Raw genomic sequence first — 23593 nt, forward strand, 5'->3', positions numbered from 1 at the left:
ACACACCAGTGCCAAACAGGTATCACTTGGAGTTTAGCAATGTAACTACTGGATAGCAAAATACAGAATAGCATTCAAAAACCTATCAATGTTATGATACTCGTGAAAAAAAGTTGCCAAAGACAAACAGGATACTGCAGTATCAGAAGATAAATAACTTGTTATTAGTGGATTGCAGCCACAGTGCGAGAGGTCAGCTGTAATACAGAAGATTAATCATCTGGCTTCTTTCTCTGTAGTGTGCTTTCTCTCCATCAATCTCAATCCGCTCCCCAAGATCCTTTTAAGTTATTTAATAAAGACTCAAGAGCATTAAGTTAAAAAATAAAACACTATCAGCCATTATGTATATATAAAAGATATTAAAAATAATGGATAAATTAAGAGCAATAGCTCAGTGGGACTGGACTGGGTAAAGCCAACAACTGGGGAGAAAGTTGAAGTGGCTGAGCTACACACAAAATGACGTGGTCCCTTATCAGAACCACGCAACGGTACAGCAATGAGCTAAGCACAGGATGAACAGGATATCATTTCTTTTTATGACTTCTGTGAAGAAAACTTGCTCACCTTCCTACCAGACAAGGAAGTAATGGGCAAAAGAGAAACAGTATTTTATTTCTATTTTTTAAGAAGCTCTCACAAATCACTAACTGCAGGGCATGCAAGTGGTGCAACAGAATATGCACAACAATCAGTAGATTACATGCTTTCAGTGCAAGAAAATCAGAGTAAATCCACATAAAGATATGTTAGGAGATGAGAAGCTTTACCTATTAAGTGAAACAGATAGACTGGGTGTTCCCGTTTAGCCTCTCATGAAACAAGAGCAACAAACTCAAGAGGCAGCATATTTAAACTTGTGAAAATAAAATAGTTCCATATAAAATGCTTTCTGAAACAAGATGGCTCTGAGATCAAGAGGTAGGCTGGATTCAGAAAAGGATTAGACACTTATACAGATGCTGAGACATTCGTTGTTAGGTGTAGTAAATTCAAACCTTCCAATCTCAGTGTTTAAATGAAGCAGTAACTATTTGGGTTACAAAGAAAATCCTTGCAGTGGCAGACTGTTCCTTTATTGTCCATTTCAGAAATTTTGGCGGAAAAATGGACACAGCCACCGCTGGAATCAGGGTGCCAGAGCACCGCCAGCACTGATTCACTGCAGAGCGCTTTCCGTTTCTATGCTGCGTATGAGTTCTCTGTCTCGTGAAATCATACATCAGCTGTCAGCCTTCCCACTCTCACAGATCCAGTTCTCCCACTCCCTAGCATCAGATCTGATGTGCAGAAGAGCTGCAGAATCCTAGACATCGTCTGAAAGATTCCAACTCTTCTCATCCAATCTGCTCCACACACCGTTTCCACCTCTGTGTCACGTCTCTTTTGTTTATGATTTTACCTCTGTAAGCCTTCCATTGGCAAGGCTCTTCTCAAAATTAACCTCTTGGGTAACAACATGATTCTGTCTTTCCCTTTTTATGAATTCTCACCATTTTGCTAGAGTTAACTACATGTTTTGAGAATACTAACATCCCATTATCTCTCAGTGGTAAGGCCTCTTCCTTCCACCCTCATTGTTTTGTCACTCTTAAGTCAGGCATATATCTCAGCCCTGGAAACGTTTTCTGTGTTCATTTCTATTTTTTATGACCAAGTTTTCATGTTTGATATGGGGCTACAAAGACCTCAGGCTATACTACTTGGGTCAAGTAACTGTATGTAACTCTAGCATGTCTCTTGCAACAATCCATACAAATCCATAGTAGTGCATAGATAAGATAGTGGTAATTACAAAGGTAAGGAAGCCAGTTGAAAGCCTTGTAAAGGATGAGTACTCTTTGAATGTTGTCATACTACAGGACAGAAAAATCAGGATAAGATGACAAACTGTATGAAAGGGATTTCTCTCTACAAGCAATTTGACTCTTGAAGAAATACACATTAATAGTTTCTGGTAGGAAAATACAGATGAAAATAAACCACCTACTAATATATCTCATTCACTACTTGGTGCAGCAGGTGGCTAGAAAGGGCTTGAATCTTTGTAAAAACTCTTTCGGCTTCTCATTCCCGAATAACCATCTCCTCCCACCTTGTGCAGTCATTTTGCCTCGTTCCTTGCATCTATGATCAAAGAAAAACACTAATTTGAGGACTTCTTTGATAATCTGGAGAAACTAACTACAGGTAATTTTCTGGTCATCAAAGCTTTAAGCAGCTCATTCTCACTCAGACCGTTCTTCTAATTAGTATGTCATTTATGCATCCCAATAAACCATTTCACCAGACATGATGAATGCAGTAAATTTTAATCCCCAGTCATAAGACACAGCAGTGAAATGAGTGACGAGCTCTAAGTTAGAAGGCTAAACATTATTGTTTACTAATGCTGAAGTTAAAAAGAAAACAACGATACATTATAATAGATATTCCTAGGCACTCATAGTTATTCTTCTCCTTTGCCTAGAATCCATCTCCATAAAATCAGCAACTGCTGATGAGAATGCTATCAGGGATAAAAAGCACCATCACAGGTGACATTTTATTTAGAAAAGGAACCAGCAGATAGTAAAATTGTGTACTTCTTAGCATTCACAAAAAAAAAAAAAAAAAAAAAAAAAGAATTGATTTTTTAAAAAATACATGATTAAATGTTGTGTTTGACTGTGTTTTAGGATTTCTGATCCTTCCCGGCATTCCACAATAACAAAGACCAGGATTCTGTTCCCTGCAGTTTCTCTGTGCATTACCTTGCATAAATTTCAACCACGCAATCCTGCTTGCAAAGCAGTATCAGGGGTATGAAAGATGCTGCTCCCTACCTGTGTTTGCACAGGTTCTCACAGAGAACTCAGCTGTACATATAAAACTAGGCTTTTGCTAATATAGAGCCTTCTGCTTGTTTTCACTGTTTGGTACCAAAATGGGTTTTACCATAGCGGTATCCAATACAACTACCTACGTTATAAATGATTCACCAGTTTAAAATCCTGTTACTCTTGTAACAGTAGTGTAGAGGCACAGGCCCAAAAGCCAAGCAAATCAATACCTTAATTCATGTAAAACATTGTGTTGTGGATCACTGTTAAGAACCCAGTCATTTTCATGCTCTTCAGTCTCACTACAGGGGTTAGCAAAGTCATCAGCCCCTGAAAAATTTTGAAGTCCACAATACCTGAGTTTTCCAGGCCTCTTAAGGGGGGCTCTGTGATGCAGCTGTATCCCCCCATGGTGAGGGAAAAGGCCTAACAGAATGACCAAGGGCATCTAACAGTTGGCACTCATGTTTTTAGGCTACTGAAACAGACATGATATAGTGCAGGAAAAAACAAACCAAACCAAAACACCAAAACACAACAGTAATTTTAGTCCAAAAAAAATCTGATTCCATACTTGAAAATAGTCCAGGCATAGAGGATCTATGCAGCGAAGACATCACTAAATATAATCAAGAACAGAATCAGAAAGGCAATTTAACAGAAATTCTGTATTAGCTTTTTCTTTTGCATTCAAAGACTTTTCTGTAGCTAGGAAATTTGCTTAATGTACTCCATGAGAAGACAAACAGCCTTCATTTGCAAAAATGGAGGTGTAAATCTATCAAGTATGTAAACCACTATAATCTTTGCATCAACACTGTAAGAGGAGGAAAGGCAAAGAGGGATGTCATGCAGGCAAACATACCCTAAGAACCCGCCTGCTTGTGGGCAGCAGGAATAGGCAACCACAGCTGAATTCCGACACTCAAAAACCAGGGGAGGCTGTCACAGAGAGCAGCTGCAGCCAGAGTACAGCACAGTATCGTCCCACCCGCCCCCTTCCCACTGCTCTGAGCGTTCCTGCAAACCCAGGGTGCCCACTTTGCTGTTCTTTCCACCTATGAACAGAAATGCTATCAGAGCTCACAGGTACTAATTAAGAGGCTGCTGATCACACTTGAAAATCACAAGCTGGAAAACTAGCCAGTGCTCACTCATTGGGTCAGGACACAGTATGGCGCAACAAAACCAAAGCACTGTAAACAACGCTTATCAAAGGAAAGAGAAAGAAAATCAACAGGAATGGTTGTTCTCAGAAATGGTACTCTGGAATTCTTTTTTTTTTTTTTTTTTTAATGACAAGTATTTCCTACAAGAGCTGATTGACAAATATACATTTTGCTACTTGTGCTTGTCAGAGTTTTTAAAATTCAAAGCTTTTTCTATCCAGAAAAAAACACAATGTGAATTTTCTAGTCTTGTACTACTATGATGACTCAATATGAACCCATAGGGATTTGCAGATAAAAGCAGAATGACGTTCATCTGCATCCTTTAACTTTTGAACAAGGTTTCATGACGGCATCTTTACTACCATATAGGACCATGACGTGTCCACCATTGCACAGGGATGGGTTTCACAAAAAACACATCAAGCCCGAGGGCAATTAGTCTGCCACTACAAACCCCAATAAAATGTAAGGCTGCTATTATTGGCCCCCTTAGACTGTGTCAGAGGGAGCTTTTATTCCTGCTGCATGCAATACTATGCCATTTTGAACAAAATCGTTAACAACTAAGAACTAGTCTAACGTGGACTAAGAGAAACGGAGAGACTGAGACCTACTCCTTGTCCAGGGAAGAGGCACTAAGTTGTAAGGCAGTAGTAACACCTCTCCTGCTGCCCCCTTCTGAGGTCCTGGGCTCCATCTCTACAGACAGCTCACGGGATGACATCAATACTCCATCTGATTAGGAAAATTGCTCAGGAATCCAAGTCACACTGCCCAGTTAGTGCTTCATAACTGTTATGCACAACAGAGTGATGTGTGCCAGGTCTCAAGAGCACAGCCCGTGGAAGAGGCTACAGGCTCTCTGCAGTACTTCACCTTGCAATTTATACAGAAAAGTCTGTACTGTGGATTTTAAGGTTGTGGGCTCACATTTGTCTTAATAACACATGCTGGCAGCGGGAAATTAATTACGTAAACAGTACATGGGATCCCAACTGTTAGTCAAATGGTGAATTATGATGGTAATTGCAACAGCTATGCAACAGTGGTAAATCACTTCTTTTGCTCCTACACTTAGAAAGTGCTATTGGTTTCTACTTTGACTTTTTCAAAATTAAAAAAATGAGCAAATTGAGCACTTGAGTCCTCTCTTTAAAAAGTACTGTTCAAACCTTTAATCCCTAGTGACTTTTGTGAATTGTTATTAGCACCCTTCGACTGTTGCTCTCCAGAAGACAAGACAGCATTCCTGGAGTTTCCCACCGGTGACAACCACAATGGAAACAAACCCTTCCTACTCTGGAAATAGATTCCTCTGCACATGGAGTCAACACAGTCCTTTTAAGTCCAGGCTGCTGTCCTATCCTGATGATAAACAGTCGCAACCTCCACAAGCTTTTGAGGATGCTTGCTTCTCTCAGTTAATCAGGCAGCCCTGCCTATACTGCTTATTCCCAGTTTACAGTTGTACACAGTAAATACTAATTATTTGTTCTAGCCCTTTTTCAATGCAATCAGTAGATCTCTCTGCTTTTAAATTAACTGCTCTCCTAACCTTTGTTAGCTGTAATTTTTTTATTTCCTTTCAGACTGGTGATAAAAAACTTGCTCGATTTTAGGACAAAATCAATACATGGCATCACATGCCAAGTTGGTAACAATCTCCTGCTTACAATCAGCTTCAGACCTATCACGTAGCCAGGCCTAATCCACATAATATATACAACACATATTTTAGTTTCTGAAAAACATAGCAAAATCTGAAATGTGAATCTAGCCTTCTGTGTACTTGTTAACAGAAGATACCCATTCATAGCTCAGTAAAATCAAACTCACTATCTAGAAAGAAGATGCAAAGAGATATGATGAAGAGAGGACTCCTGCTTTTGCCAAGACAATGAATTGGGGTTTTTATATTTAAAGCCATTTAAAAAAGGCCAAACCTTTTGGTTTGCAATTTTACAGCCCTTTTACAATAATATCAGGCAGTTATTCAACAGAAAACAGTCTGACTAATGTGCATAAAGATTCAAGGTTTTGTTTCTCAGGTTTCTACAGAGATTTGTGGAAGTATACATACATTTTTTTCTTTTTTATTTTTTGCACAACTGAAGAGTTAATCACTATGAAACTTCACTTTTGTCGGCTGCTTTGAGTACCCCCTACTCAAATCATCACTCAGATACCAGTCACTCGGAAAAGTGTCAGCTGTTTTAAAAAGCCTTTTGTTGAATCTGGGCATGTTAATAGTGCTTCCAAAGCCTCAATTTTGATAGGAATTGCAGTATGTCAAATTCAATAAAAGCACATGAACTTTGTTTTGATGCCAGAATGTGGTATGTGGAAAAAAACCCAAACCCAACAAACGATGAACATCCGTGATAGGGTATTTATGGACTGCTTACCACATCTGCATGCAGTTGTTGTAAGACTTGGGTGCTGCATGGCTTGATACAGGCATGCTGAGAAACCGAAGCTCTCACTGAAGTGCATTTGCTCTGCACTGTGCACATTTCCCAAATATATATTAATGCAAGTATTTTCACTACTTTTTTTTTTTTTTTTTTCTGTAAAGAGCAAAATAATTCTTTTACTTACATACAGTATTGCAGGGACCAGTAGATCAAGGAGAAAAATGGAAATAAGCAACATAAAAACTTACAGTATTTCTCAGAAAATACCAGTTATAAGCAGCAGCTTCTTGCACAACTCATTTATGTTCACGTCTAGTTCTACAAAAGCAAGATGCTGCTTTATAAAGTACTGAAGCATTCAGCAGACACCACCCTAGCAGAGCCGACCCGCTCTGTTTTAGCCCCCTCCTTTTCTTTCCCCTGTGGCAGGAGGCAGGTGCACAGCCAGTTACACTCGCACCATGTCAGTGGAGCTTCTGATTTGCTCCACTTGACTGTCATCCTGCTGCCAACCCCACCGCACGGTGCCAAATGCAGCGCAGTACCAACATAAACCGCACTTCTGTTCCAGCAGAGAATTCCTCCAACTTTGATATAATTCAACATGATTAACAAAAGGACAGTTTCATAATGCTAATTAACATCGTGTAGTCAGAAGACAGACTGTAGGCCTGTATCTCTAATGTCCTATGTTAAACTTGTTCTCTAGACATAAAAAGACTGGTACATTAACCATATCTTATTTTCACATTCTTCTTTTCAGAGAAGCCCAGATCAATCGTAATGCATGCAGATAGTCTGAAACACTCAGCAGATGATTTTGCTTAAATTTCAGTAAGACAAATTAGACGAGATCTTCAATCACTGCCTTGGGATGTGTGGGCGATGTATTATATTTTACAGGCAGCAGCAGCTGAAAATCCAGTTTTCACTCGTCAGCCAATGTACGCTTTTAATTATACGCTAAAACTTGAAGACCTAAGAACTGGAAAGGAAAAGAGCAGAAGAGAGACTTCACAGAGATAATGAGATGGCTGCTTACTGAAATTAGGGAACATCATTGTTAATGTCTGCAGTGTTAAGCTAAAGAAGGAAAAAAACAGATTCCTTGTCTTGCCCAATGCATTTCCTGTTAGAAGCATAGTTCAGTAGTAACAAATTTTAAGACTTGAAGCCCTAGCAAGTTGACTATTTGAGTGGGGAGGTTTATTTTATAAGGCACAATGGAAGAGCTAGTTTGAGGCTAAGTAATAAATTCTGCCTCCTATTTCTGTGAACCCTTAATATGCTGTGATCCATAGACAAATGAAAGTCTAAGGTCCCTGGAAACTTACTGCTTGATATGGCTATTCATTTCCTGGTGCCCACTTGATTTTCATGCTCCAAAAATAAAGCTCCAAAAGAGAAATTAGGAAAAAAAGTCAAACTTTTTTTTTAAGCTCAATTTCAATCTTCCTTATGAAGAATGTCATTCAAACACTTCATTATCAGTATGCTTACTCATAGTATTTTTTTTTTAAAGCTGTCTAGATGGATTTGATATGTTATCCCACAACAATTGGACAATTCCTCTGTTTTCTTGCATATGAAAACCTTGGATTGTTGCAGTTTCAGCATTACTACTTGTACGCTCACTCAAACAGACCTCAGGTGAGCACATATTTTTCTTACACCTGTACACAAGTTACGCACTTAACACGTTCAAAGGTTATGCACATGTGGCTCAAGTGTTACTGGCTTAGAAGTCTTTCAAATAGAACTAAAGCACAATATCACGTTATTTTCCTTTAATCCTTTTATTGTAATATATGCGGATAACTGTAATATAGCAAGTATACAAGTTTAATTCAAAGATTCAACTACTTGTTGACACTGTCTCTTTAGGTTTTCCTTCTTTAATCATGACAGGGATGCTAAAAACTGCTGTGCCCAAAACATTTAGGAAAGATTAGAATCAGTACGTGAAAATTAAGAATTTTCATAACTGATGACTTCTTTGAAAATACACATATATTATCTGCATATTCTGTACACTGTAGCAGCTGAGAAGGATATATTATAAATGCATACACATATATAAAAGGGAACAAATTTACTATTGTGAAGTACACTGGTATATTCCTGAGATCTTCAGATATGAGACTATCTATGTAAAATGTATGTTTCACAGCCAGAAAGCTAAAAATGCATGACCAAATAAAAGTGGACTCAAAGCTAAATTAAGATAAAAAATGAAAAAAAAAATGTATTAGTAATGAATTTAAGGAAAAAATAATTTAGACAGCTTATCCCAGTGAAAGATGCAAACCTACTGACTGTTTCAGACAAGTCTTTATAGAAGCCAGTCTGTTGGAATACAGCTCAGAACACAGCTAGCAATGATACACGAAAGCCCAGCTAGACGTTCTGGGTACCTATTGTAGCTGACTCCACGTGAGCTTATACAGCTTTGCTGACAGCAATGTTTTTATTAGGAATGATTCTCATGGTTGCCTTAGCTGTGGGTCTGCTGTACCTGTCTGTGTTAACACTGTGAACATTTTACTACCACACCGCTTGAACTGTTCAGAGCAGAATTTTAGCCAGTGGTGAATGTAAGCAGTGACGGCTGTCTGCTGTAGTACTTTGGCTGGTAAGGGTGGCTAAGGGGGTTCTTTTTTGTGTGGTATTTACCAAAATACATGCATTCATGTAGACCTCCATAACAGCTACAAAGTTCCAATAAATAACTTCAAATGCAGAAAATACAACATAGCTTTTAAATAAACACTCTAAACAGTTAATGTAGTAAATTTGTGGACATGAGCACATGCTCATTACAGCAATCTATTTGATTTATATTTAAAGAGGAAGAGGTTATAACAATGTTACGAGCAAGAAACTTCCAACTACAGTTCTAAAATTATCTATCATCTTCAGCTTTGGTAAGTCAAAAAAATGCATTTCCCCCTACCATAATATGCCTATTTCTGAAGCCTTTCTCCTCCACATTAAAACACTCAAGTGCTTAAACTGATTAATATTCTTTAGGATGTCAAGGGGATAAATACTGCTATTAACAGATACCAGTTTCCATTTGCTTTTTCAAAAGGGGTGAATGGCACTTCGAGGCCTCATATGCCCTATTCGTCATTCACAGGATGCAGTATTACTGAGAGTTAATATGCAGAGGAAGAAGTGGAGACTAAAACATTTTTATTTTTTTTTGCATTAACAGGAGGATTCTCCAAGTGGTTTGCAGAGCGTGCTCCAGGGCCATTCAGTTTTTCTAGTGTATTTCAGGCAGATGTTCAGCTCTCTTTCTTCCAGGACCCAAGTATAAATGCAGTGAATCAGGTATTTATCCAATGGAGGTAACAGATTCTTAGATAGTAATTTTCTGCAACTTAAACGTAAATGTTGCATAAAAAATTTATTCTTACTAAATGTTAAATGCAAGTGTTTCAACAGAGAGAAGTAGGGAACATGGCACTGATCTCTGCATTCTGTCATCACCAACAACTGCGGCCCATCTGCCCCCAAGGAGCATACAGCTCCTATCAATCTGTGATCAAATTAAAAAAGAGCAAGTGTAGCTTCAAAGAAATGATGGGTACTTTATTATGTGCATTCAGAAAAAGACAGCCATGAAGCATTGCCCTGTTGAATGTTATAAAAGTTCCTATAAATATTCATGCGCAGCATTTGTACTCTAAGCATTTAATCATTTCTTTACAAAAAAAAAAGTGAATGGGGGATGGGGAGAGAAGAAATTACTGTTTCCCTCTGTTCCAAGGAGTTCAAGGTAACAGAAAAGATGAACTTGTGCACAAGTGCTCTATAAACTAAAAAGCTCCAAAAGGAGAAACATACAGATTAGAATTTTTTTCAGGTATGTATTTTTTAAATCACTCACACTTGATCCACTGATGCACATTTGTTGTGAGCTAAAATAGCAGCACTTAAAATCCTACCATCACCCTTTGAAAGCATTGCATTTCTTACTATATTCTAGGACATCGAGTCTCTTGAGATTAAGCCTCTCTGACTTGAAGTTTATCAATACTACGATGAGTTAATATAGATTACTACAATAAATCCTGATGGTACAAAAGCCTGTTTGCAAATGGTATGTGCACAAAAGAAGAAAGATAAAGCAAAAAAAAATTCACAATAGAATTATAAACCTAAAATAAAGGTAAAAGATGCAGAGGAGTAACACATGAATTCCTCAAGATGGAAAGATGGAATTCCAAAGATGGAATTCCTGCAAGATGGAAACAGAAGGGCTTACTGCTATGGTACTTCAGGTTCCCTCCTGGGTCAGTTAAGTCTGATGCTATCAGATGTACCCGAGTCTGCTCTCAGGTGTGTCAGACAAATCTCTATGGAGCTATTCCAGACATACATATACCAGTTTAGAAATACAAAGCAAAAGAGGAGGAAAAAAAGTGCACTGATGCCTTTTATATCCCTCAGGAAAATTGCCTCTTGCAAATGGTTTTTATCATTTCCATCATTTTCATTACACCTCGTTTGATTTGCTTTACCATCTTGACTGGAACAACAGCTAAGACGTGATAGAGAAACATTTTTCCACAGGCTGGTTCTAATTACATTAAATCTCAAGTGAGATAGGACATTTAAATAAGAAACAACAACTGCAGCAGAGCTGAGATAATAACATACCACGACAGTAGGATTTTTTAGGGTAATATTAAAATGATGCATTAAACATTAGAGTGCTCCAATCACATCTCAACACAAGAGCCATTGCTCCAGCGGCACACCGCTGCAGAAGGGGGGTTAGCAATTCCTGCAGTCAACATTCAGCTCAGAACAATTATGAGATGTTGTTGCTCATGCTGAAAGTGACACGGATTTTTGTAACATGAACTGCAAGATGCCTGCTTTAACTTCTCTGTGAGGGGAGGCAGTTGGGAAAGCAAGGGCATGGTGGGATTAGTGGCCTCATGAAATGGATGCAACACAAAACTCAGGAAGTTTTTAAGAGCTCCTGGATTTCGCTGAAAGTTGAACCTTTAACATTTTGTTATGATAAGTGAATTCTCTTTTAACATGCTTGGAAAACACATAAACCTTAGATTGCTGAAAACAGAGAAATATAAACATGGTAAATGGAGATTGAGGATAGGTGGTCCATAAACACAGTAGAAGCCATCACAGTTCCCCAGTTTGTGTGTTTAGTGTTATGAGCCACTGCTCAGCTGTGCCTCCGGTATTGGTGGCAAACTCCCCTGCAGGGAACCAAAATGGAAGAAAGGAAATGCATGTCGTGTGTCTTCCTTCTCCCACCTTTTCTTTGGGGTAAGCCTAGCACAGGCTGAGGGAAGCAGAAGGGCTGGCCTGGGGGAAAGCAGGGAGGAGCACAGTTTATTGACTCCCTCTGACTGCAGTTAGTTACTAGGCTGACTTAACTAACATGAAACCACATATAAGCAATTCCAGTGTAGTTTACCAGTGTATGGCTAGAGCTGAAACAGGTAGGCATGTAGTTTGCTTGTAAGTTACATACATGTTCAGCTACTTTTCCAAAGTCATCATAATAAAGTTTCAAGGAAACTATCTTGCCACTTGAGTATTAAGAGACTTATCTTCAGTCAATAAACAGAATCCTGTTTATTGAATTCCTGTGAATAAATTCTGTGCTTAAGAGAATACTAATTTTCACAGCAGTTCAGTAAATAAAATATTCTTGTCTAAACAGCAGAATGTATATTTATGCTCTATTAAAAAGGTAATCAAGGACACAAGAGAAAGTTGGAAAAGTTAATTTCCATGCACAAAATAATTTTTTGTGTGCATACATTATGCACTTCTGACTTGCTGCACTAAGTGTACTTATGCACTAATTACCCATGTTAGTCTAGTGAATAGCGTCAAGGCACCGAGGAATGATTACATGCAGAAAGTTGAACAATAACAATTATGTGACCACACTGCAAAAACATATTCTAAATGCTGCTCAGAGGTATCTGTGCAGCCACTGCTGACAATGCCTGTCTGAAATAAACCTGAAAATAAAATACATATAGATAAGAAAGTAATCAGTAGAAGATGTGCAACTATAAAAATATTTTGCATTTAATAAGCAAAGAAGGAATTCAACTTGTACATCTTTATCAATGCTTGTTTCTGTTTAGAAATAAGTTCTTTTAGGCCCTTATGCTCATAAGACTTTTATAAACTAAAATTAGTTGGAGATGCTAATCTTCATGTTCCCTCATTGCTGCTCTTCTCCTGACCACCTCTCAACCAACTCAACTTTCAAACAGCAGCAAAGTAACCTGTGAATGGAGAGGGGGGAGAAGAGTTTTCTGCCAGGTTAGCAAATTGAATGGGCACATGAAGATTAGCAGTAAGCACCAAAAACTCAGCCACAGGAGGATGACACTGCATGGATCGAGCAGCCATGAAGAAGCTGTTGTACCTCTATCATCCTCTGCATCCCTGAAGCAATGGTCAGTAGAGATTTCAGCAGGTAAACAGTAGCAAGTTTCATCTAGGCACCATGGACAGATGATACTTTTCTGAGGCTCCTGGCCTCACAAGGACTTATTCTAGTTGCACAAAAACTTTGAATTCTGCTCCAGCATCTCTTTGAGAAGCCGTCAGTTACCGACAATTACCAGAGCTGTCTTTTTTTTCCCTAGGGCCAAACTTTTTCCTCGAGAACCGCAAGTAGCTCAGGTAAATCACAAAAGACATGACTATGTTTTACCTATTCTGAAGGTACAGACAGGCATACTTTGCCTGGGGATATGGATTGGTATTACCTATTTACAGCTGGTCTTATAATAATTATGTTAATTGCCTTATTTTTTGGCATAGTTTCTGGCATATACCTTCCAAATTAAATATCAATGAATTATTAATGAGCAACTTTACACATAAATTAAACAAAGGCTACTTCTTTCCCCAAAGAGAGTAATAATTGGAAAATGTGCTAGTCTTGCTCATGAGCTGCAATAAAGGCTGATAACAGCAGAGGCTGCACAGAGCACAGGCCACGATGACCTGAACATTGAAGGGAGAAAGCAAGCTGAGCAGTGTTTCCTGAAAGTAGGGCATCTAAAAGCAAGTGCCAGTAATGCAATGCTAGTAATTCTGCAGCATACGGCCACAAAATCAGGGAGACTTATTTCAACAAACTGGATGTAATGGATTGCACTTGTAGGGTTTTATCCCATGGCTACTGAATTACTGAATATTCATTGATGCTTTTAGGTCACGTGCACTCCTGATCTGCTGTCCAAGTTTCTCCCTATGCAGGCTGGTGGTCTTTAAGACCAAGCTTTACAAAGCACAGATTTCAGATTTTATGGAACGCACCGGGCTTGCTAAAGATCCATACTTTCTTCTACTTAGCTGAAATACCATTTTTTGTCTATAAGGCCTGTCCTTTTTGATACTTGCGTTGTGTATTCCCCAGTCAGATCTCTAAGGATCTAATGGTAAGAGTCACCAGTACAGTGCATCTCTCACTGCTTGCCTCCCCTTCAGTTCTCTGAAATACAAGTACTTTTATGTTACAGGAAATGAGGACAACGGAAAGCTGTGGATCCCATGAATATACAAACTGTCTTGAAGGCATGGAACAATCCAGCCCTAATTACAGCCAGCTGGAGTCTGATCTCTTTGCAGCAATACTTAGATAATTAACCAAATACTGACTGATGCAAGACTGAAGGATGTCAAAACTATTCAGACACTCAAGGTTAATTTTTGTATCAATCACTGGAACCAAGCTTAATGGATATTATCAGCCAGCCTTCAAAATCGATCAGTGACACACAGATGTATAATTTGGGAAAAATATTTCTTCTTGCTTTGGCACTATCATTTTTTAGCTGCAGAAAAATGTCTTTTCCATTTAAAAGGCAAATTCATAAATTTTGATTAATTTCATGTCCCTTTAATAACATGAATTTTTAGACAGATTCAATCCCTCTGACTTCAGGTTACTTTTATAGAGCTAATTAGTCTTGCACTGATCAGAAGAAAACATTTTTGTCACTGCTTTTTACTGAGTGGTAGCTGCTGAAGCTTTTTTTTTTTCCTAGTCAGTCATTCAAGAAATCTATTGAGAAAAATCTGAAACATTTTAGCTTGGCAAAATGACAACGACAAAAAAAAATCTGGAACAGAAGTGCAGAGAAACCTTTGGTAAAGACACAGTGCAATGAGAAACACAACTGATCAGTAACTGTTAGATCCTGGGTAGAGTTATACAGAAGAAAAACATCGTGCATCTCAGTAGCATACTTGGAGTGTTTTACAAAAGCTGGGTGGGGAGGTAAGAATGTAAAGAATTTAGAACAGGGACTCTTTTCATTTTTATTTTTCCCACACCTTCTTATCTAGTACTGAAAAATAAACAATTCCAATTATGTTTGAACACTGCCTAGCATAGTCCTTCAGTAGGAAGAGTCTGAATTTTGTTGAGTATCTGCAAAATGTCACCCTAATGCAAACCACAAAGCATCACTGCAGCAGTTCAATACTGTGCGCAGTTTCTCTCTGAAGAAAACAGAGTTTATTACCAAGAATGGAAAATAATGGAGTAAAAATAAAAGCTTTGAACAGACTCTCGTATAAAGAGTAACACAAGACACTGCTGAAAAACAAAAACAAAAAACAAGCCAGGTATTTCTGGAATGATTCTGAAGTCAATTAAAGCCCCTACTTATTCTTCTATGAAGCTTGTTTGCTTAGAATATATATATGTTAATGTTTGTATTTAAGATAGCGATGATTAGGCTGAAAGAATTCTAATTTGTAAGAACAAAGGAAGAAAGACTATGTATCATCAGCCATAATTGTTTCTGAAAGCATTTTCAGAGAGCTATGCTAAGAAGAATTAAGGAAAATTCATGTTTGAAAGGAAAAGTTGCATTGTGGATAAATTGCTAACAAAACCCTTTGAATCTGAGGAGCCTCCACCGTTTCTATTATTCTGTGTTAAAAGGCAAGAGAACAAAACCCAATTATACCTTCAGAGTAATTTTCTAGATGCGTGCAGCTGCTGCAGAGAGTTGGGGCACCCGAGTGAGCTTTAGGCACAGTCCCATGGCACTCAATTCCTGCTGCTGCTGAAAGAACCCAGGGTGTGAAGGGGAGACTGCAGCGTCCGGGGTCAAATCTGCCTCTGGCCACAAGCAGGAGACAGCGGGACGGGTGACCCGCATGGGACGAGGCGCTGACACTGCCACATCCACCTGGGGGGGCTTCACGAACTGCAGGACACGCAGGAATCCCGTCCACACCACGTGCAGCACTGCTCTCTTACTGCCGCTTCTCAGGTATATTTTTAGATGCATCTGCTTTCTGTTCGCTTGTTCCCTCACTCTGCTCTTAATGGTAACAGACAAGCCAGAAGCATGGTATTTACATAATTGCATATATGCCATTTCCTAATTGGGATAATATGGAGCTAACGCAACGTCTTTGATTTACAAGTTGTAGCAAAAAATAGCACCGATACTACAGGCTACTCCTGGGTATCTGGATAGCATTCTTAAAAATATATCTTTTTATGGCAACTACGTAAGTAATCTTTTCCAACCCAATAAGAAAGTTATTCTTATTCATACATAATGATTTTTGTCTGCAGCAGGGATAAGTGTGGAGATCATCTTTTCCAGCCCTAGAAACTGATCATTCTGTTAGCAGAATCTGAAATATGTTCAGTGCTTTTTTTTCTTTTCCAAAAGAATGGGAATGCATTTCTTGCCAATGCAACCCAGCATGAAAAATAAAATCTAATAATCACCAACTCAACAGCTGATGAATCAAAATGACAAAAAGTATGCTATTTTCAAACGAAGGAAACTAAGGGAGGGTGAATCTGTTAACAAATATTGGGCAAATGAAGATTGGAGACCTCAGCATAAACAAAAGGCTTCTAATCTCCCAGTCACCGGAAATTTACTGCTCCCACAACAAGCATTCCCATCAGAAAAAGAGCGAAAAGATCCAATATCCAGAAGCACAGAAGTTTTGATGTAAAGAAAACAGGAATCTGTTCAAAATTAGGAGCTGTAGTGGTTTGGAGCTTTACAACGTTTGTAAGATGATTTTTCCGCTTTGCCAGTCCTGCTTAGCTGAAGTTTCCAGGGACAGCCATCACACCACCAGGAATTCAACACATTCAAGCATCAATCTTCTTTTATCAGATGAACCAGCAGGAAGATAATTTTAACATACCTGTGATGGGACTGATTGCACAGATAAGCATTAGTGAGACTAATGGAGACTAAAGCAAGCTAGTGAAAAATCAGAACTGGCTTTCGGAAAGAATTGTGTCCAGGGACATTTAATAAGTGTATTTTTATGTTATTGTTGCTTCCTCTGTCAATGTTTCCATTTTGAATCATCATCTTCGGCCAATTAAACTTCAACTGAAAAAGCATGGTTGGACCTGAGAAAACAGCACGCCACGTCTCAGGGGAAGAGCAAACTTGTCTTAACCCCCCAGGCCAAGCACATCCTCAATTTCCTACCTCCAACTACTCCTGAGATGGAGCTAAGAGCCTTAGCTGCAAGTCTTGGTTTCGTTTACACCCAGCTGAAGTTACAAGGTTCCGCTACTCCTTCCTGGTGAAGCGATGCAGTTCTGCAGTTCCTCACACAACGATGGGGAAGGCAGCCCAGCAGCCTGCTGGGGCCAGGAAGTGCGTGGGGCACAGCCTCCCTGCTCCGAATGGTTTTTTGAACTGCAAGTATGGAGCAGCTGATACAGCTGTTCAACTTTGGCAAACTGTTCAGGAACACACAAAGGAAACATGCTATGCAAATGTAAAACCACTAAATGAGTCTTTTTACAGTTATCATGTAATGTTACCATGTAATGTTATCATTTTTAAGAACTACATTTAAGCCCATAGCCCCACCTCCTCTTATGCAGGTACTTGGCTATATCTATAGTGTTCACCAGCACACCAGACTGCTTCGGTGCCAGTATTTTACGTTTCTTCCTTGTTCTTACATGCCAAGTCAAAGAGAAGAAACAAAAGCTGGTGTTGTTTCTGTGAAGAAATGGGTTCTGTATCAATGAGCAGGCAGTTCCTTTTCATGCACACATCAGCCTGCATGCTATGTAAAGAGGTAGCCTGTGGAAACCCTTGTAGTCTAATATCTTCTCAACAGAAAGCATCCCTACAGAGGTGCCTGTGGGCATGGGATATGAGAGAGGCGGCTCCTGGCACTTTCAGGAAATCTTGCTGATGCTAAATCACTGCGTGGCTGGAGAGAGGGGCAGGCTGTCAAACAGAGGTGTGCTCAGCTGCTTACAGCCGCGCATTGTCACTGAGGTAGTGGTCATTTCCTCTTCACTGAATCTTTCCCCTTGTTTTGCTCTTCCTTCCTGATGATAAATGCACCTTTTATTATTCTAACCAATTCAACATTAATTTTAGAAATTTTATCACTCATTGAGATTTCAGTCAGTGAGTCAAGCGGAAAAAATGTGTTCTCGAGCCGAGAGAGAACCCTCCCATCTGAATTCCCCGAGCCAAGAGCACCTCCCAGGCAGTGTCCTCCGGCTGCTCCCAGAGACAGAAAGTGCCCGGCCACGTGGCACCCGTGGTGCCTCCGGCAGGGAAAGGAGACCGGCCCAAAGCCTGACCCCAGCTCTGCCCCAGCCTCCTCTCACATGGCCCATCCAGCATGTCCTTGTGCTGCGCACACCTCCCAGTGCTCAGCCCACGAGGTCTGCCCCTGCCAACACAGAAACGTCTTGTGCAGCATTGCTGCTCCTATTCCAGCACTGCTGAACATCACTTTCATCAGCGAAATAATAGTAATTTGAATACAGGAACAATTATGGGAGACTACTGCCCCGGCTGGAGCCTTTAGCCCTGACAGATTTACAGTTACTGCTATTTTGGCAAAGGCTGGTTGCAGAAAGAAAAGGTTGCTCTGCTCAGCAGCGCTGTACAAGGCAGCAAGCAAAACGTGACCTTTCAGCCCTCTAAAAAGATGTTTGTAAGCTACCTGCATCTCCGTCCTACTGACTAGGATGTCCCGAGTTGGTACTTTTTCCTTAGTAAGGGTGAGTAGGAGCTTGCGATTAGTATTGCTTTTTAATTTGCCCTGCCAATATTTCTGGGCTGTTAAGCATCTTCTAGAAATTCAAAAGCACACTCAAGAGCCCCAGTTCCTCAGCTTTTGCAAAATGCAGATGTGAGAACCCAAACCTCTCTTCCTCTTGTTCATTAGGCACGTCAATAAATTGCAGGCCTACGAGCAACGCATAGTCATGCATTCAAAGAAGGACCACAGAGGTAGGGAGAGGAACAAAGAAAGAACATTAAAAAGAGCCTGGTAAGTTTGAAAACTTGAAAGAACACTTTTTTCTTACCGTTCTTTGGGCTTCATTTGTTGCCATAAGAAATTAGTATTCATAAAAAGCTGAGACACACACAATAGTAAGAAAATACCCCGTGCCTTTAAGTACAGGCAAAGTATTTGAACATACAAATCTCTATAATTTTCATATAATAAATAAAAGCATAAAGAAGCTTGCATATTCCTGCTCCAACTTTTAAAAGGCATGGCATTTTTTGTACTCCTAACTAGTACACTGACGAGGTGAAGACAATAGTACAGTCTTCATATAGAATTTAAACGTATTTTAGATGTTTCATGCCCAATGACAAATAAATGAAGGGCAGAGAATGTGTTTAAGTGAGAACAGCGAAGAGAAAATGAGGGAAAAAGGTGACTTTTAAGGAAACATTCATCATTAACAGAAATAAGCAACCCTCACAGCGTACTATATACATGTGGCTTTTAGTATGCTTTGTAAGTTACATAAATTACTTGCCAGATACATGAAAATAGCTACAGAGATGTTTCTACAATTTGTTCTGAACTGCACTTTTACTTTTTTTTTTTTTTTTTTTTTTTTTTTTTTTACATTTTTGCATTTGGTGGAAAGAGTCAGTAATGCAGCAAAAGCGAAATCTACTGCTGCTTTTCAGTGATGAAGAGAGGCTGAAATTTCTCTAATTCACCAAGCAAGCCAGTAATCCAACTTCTCAATGATAAATTAACCTCACAGCTACAAAACTCAGCATTAGACTCTGTTAAGATTGCTCAGTCTCAATCCTGCCAGTAATAAAGCAATACGCTCTACACCCCATGTACATTACATTACACGGCTGCGTTAGGGAAATAAGTGGCTGTCCGGAGGATCAATTACTGCCCAGGTTTGGGGCGCTTCGTTCACGGCAATGCTTCGTGCAGCCACCCGCAGCGGATCCCATGGGACCCTGCCTTCCAGGGCACCAGCGCATGCAACACACTCATGCAGGGATGGCCTTGTGTGCTGCTAGGCCTGCTGGCACACACGTGCCACTTCCCTATGTAGGGCTGTACTCGCACGCCCACGTGGCCAGCAGCACACGTGCATGTTGCTACCTCCTACCGAACGAGCCTCATGCAGCAAGCTTCAAAACAGTGCATGCGCATTGCTGCTCCTCCAAAGTGAACAGAAGAACTGGAGAACTATCACACGTACTGTACATAATGCACGTCACGGAGAGCTGAAAATAATCTGCCTCTTACACACTCAGAAATTATGGCATTTTGAAGTGGCATTACCTCACTGTTGATCAGGGAGTGAGAGAAGCTTTCAGAGGGCAATATTTATTTCACTTTGAAATTAGCTCCTCGGGTGAAGGAATACTGTAGCCACACTACACCTTGTTTTAAAGGAAAGGAACGAATCGGTGCAGGGAACGTGCCTTCCTTTCTGGACATATTTATGCTGTTAACACACAAACGTTTATATACTGGAATATAGACTCAAAACTAGAGTTTAAAAGTCAACACTTTTTTTGCTTTTAAAGATACGAAGTATAGAATAAATACAGTATTTAAAATAGAACTGATTCATGGAGAGAAGGGAAGTACTTAATGACTTGCTCATACTAAAGGACTCTTAAAAACAAGTATCTGTTACTCATGCATTTGAAGGATTTGCTCCTCCCGAGCTACTGATTTGAAAAGCTTTTGACACTGCAAGATGAAGACTCATCCCAAAGGGCTGCTGTGTGTAGGCTGAATGAACGTCTGTGTGCTCTCAGAACACTTTCTTCCTTTCATTGAAGAAAAGGAAAGATTAGTGAGGACAGTGTGTGTGTGTCCGCCCATGTATGCACACGTGTTAATCGCTTTGGCTCTGAAAGTGAGGTCAAACTAAAGTTGTCTGCCCAGAGAAAGAGCAAGCCATCCTTCTTGCAGTCTGATCATTTGGGTACATGTTAAGACCAAGCTCCAAATATGGCTGACCCTTTCAATGACCCAAAACAATCGTATACCCATAGGAACCATACTAAATGCTGGAAAAAAATAATTATAATAAAAAAATACTATCTAAATCTCAAAACACACAAATTGCACAAGTGACACCATTGTGGGTATATTAATTGAGATGGTATTTTCTTTTACCACATAAAATAGTTTGCCATGGGCTATGAAGATAAAAACCCAAGACCAGATATTAAACATGGCATACCTGAATTCAAATGGCTAAAACCAAAACCTGTCCTCTCACCGGGAAACCTCAGTGCTTTGTGTCTTGAAGAACTACTTATCAGACACTGACACCACAAGGGACTACCCAGACCCTAAGCCCTCAGGGTTAAAGCTACAACTTCTTGCAATTTTTATTCATTAATTTTTGACTTAATATTACAGACCTAATGTATAATAAGGATACAAAGGCAGCTGAAAGTGGAAAGAAGGCAATACTAGTCATCCATCCTTATGAATGAACTATGTGGTACAAACTCTTACAGCTTACGGAAATACGTGGTTTATTAAAACTTGGAAGAGAGTTTCAAAATCATCCAAAAGGAGCTTACTATGTTCACAGCCAGCTGTACCTTTGTGCGTGGAAGGTGGGAACAGGAGCAGCACCTGCCAGCACAGCAACACAAGTCTACTGCATCTTTTTTACTATTTTTTCCTACAAGAACAAGCAAAGTCTCTTATGTCAATGGTTAGTGAAAGTCTCAGCTGTCAGTGCTATTTCCCACTGACAAAACCCTCCTACATATCTGAACACAGCCTTACAGGGGATGACTCTTGTCAGAGCGATGGAAGCCTCAGGTAGCAATATGGACATGGGGATACAGGGAGATGGAGAAACCAGCGGTACTGTAGCAACAGGGAAAACTGAAAGCAACGGTGAAACAACTCACCCAAGCCCAAACCCTAAAATGGCCATTTATGCAACTTTCTTTCACAAACTAACCCCCAAACTTGCACTGGAACTATGATTTGAATTTCACTCCATTCCCCACCCACCACCATACTCCTATGCTGTTTGCAGAGTTTTATTAGAACCATCTGTGCAATCCTCCCCTTCCCCCTTCCTTATGTCTGTTAATCCAGCAGCTGTACTTCATCATCCATTTAAAAACCTTTGTTTCAAAGTTCTAAGGACAGAAGAAAAATTATCTCCAAAATCAACAAAGCAAGCACATCGTATACTGTATTTTACAGACTAAAGAGGAAGAATGGAAGTTGGAGAATACATGTATTTTAATGGGAAAATAAGTGAAGGTTTTAGGGATTTTTTTTTTTAATGAACCAATACAATTGCAATAATTCTGACAGAGCCAGGACTTACTGAAGTACTGCAAGCTGTTGCTGCAGAATTATTTCAAGATCACCACTGTCACATACAGACAGAAGCAAAAGAAATGCAGATGAGTATTTCCTTACAGTAACATTTGCTAACAAGAGATGCTAAGAGAAGGAGGCGCTACTGTTTATTAACTATAGTAGTAGAGAGACTGCCTTTATACAAGATAGAATCATTCTAAGTTTTTAAATACAGAAGTCATGGACTTCAGGCTTTCTTCCTCTTTTATTAAGAATGTTTGAAAGTAATTGTCACCGCAATAATCTGTACTCGTTCAGCCCCGAGTCCCCAACAGCATGCCTTTATATACACATGAAATTGTCTCTCTGGACATTTAAAAAGTGGATTAATGTAGAAAAACTGTTTGTATATGTACCAGATATCCCAGGCAAGACCCACCCACCAGTAAGAAAAAAGTACAACATCCTCGGTAATGCCACCTTTGGCTTTACTGGTTAGTCATTCCACATAACCCTCCCAAACCATATTTGTTGGTTTATATGAACACATACACATAGCACCATCATTCACATCAACATGGGACAGAGCTTCTACCTGGAGAATATGGCAGGGCACATCACTGACAAAAAGTGAAAACGCTGGTGTCTCTGATTTGTTCTGATATGTTCTCCTCCAAGCTGTTTCTGTGGAAGTATTTCACTACCTGCATCAGATTATCTCAGATTTAATTTTATTTTTTTAACAAAGAAAATGCACTTTAAATATGAACACAAAATACTCTGAGTTTTAAGTATCCGAGGAACACTCATCCTGCTTTCTGATGTACGCTACGATGATTTCCATTCTTTTCCCCTTTAAAAATAAATACTTTCCTCTTTCTACTTGCTGGCTATTTAAAAGGTAACAAAGCAAACACAGACAATATTAAACCACATACATGCAAACATTATTTGATGATAAATTCGAAGGAACCGACACTTTTTTTTTTTCACTGAACTTTAAAATTTTCCCCAGTTACATCAATACTGGAAATAAGTTTGCCTATATACACAAAAAAATGAATGGCATTTATTTCTACATGACACATTTAAGACATGTGCCTTGTGGTCATGCCTCAAGACCTTTCTGATTCTGCTTTATTGAGCTTAAGAGCCCATGCCTTGCTTGGCCCAGTTCTTAATTCCTTGTTTAAATAAACAACATCATTTAAAGCTTCTCAAGGACTCAGAATTTGACTAGACCTCTACAGACTAAACACAAGGGAATTTTCCCTTGTCTTCCCAACCTTCCCTTTCCATCACAATAGAATCTTTTTATTTTGAAATAAGCGTATGGTTGTAACCAAGTTGTAACAAACAACTACAAGTTCACTTATCTGCTCCCTTGAACTTTACCATAAGGTAGTAGACAGCTTTAAAAATGTTTTCCTTGCACAGTCTCTACAAAAAGATGCAAATGTAATCCTTTCCGAGCTGACAGAGCACACACAGCAGACTTTGAAGTATGGTTATAACCTGTAACTTTATAATTTTATAAGGAAAGCTTACAAATTAAAGTAGACCTGGA

The 23593-nt window shown here is 39.4% G+C and overlaps 1 protein-coding gene across 5 annotated transcripts in view; it reads right to left on the minus strand.

The window, feature by feature from the left end:
• The window catches only part of PEAK1 (pseudopodium enriched atypical kinase 1), a 115144-nt gene that overhangs the window by 42490 nt on the left and 49061 nt on the right, over positions 1-23593 (minus strand). The window lies entirely within an intron of this gene.

The sequence above is a fragment of the Netta rufina genome (assembly GCF_964035555.1).
Source record: "Netta rufina genome assembly, chromosome: 11".
Classification (NCBI taxonomy): domain Eukaryota; kingdom Metazoa; phylum Chordata; class Aves; order Anseriformes; family Anatidae; genus Netta; species Netta rufina.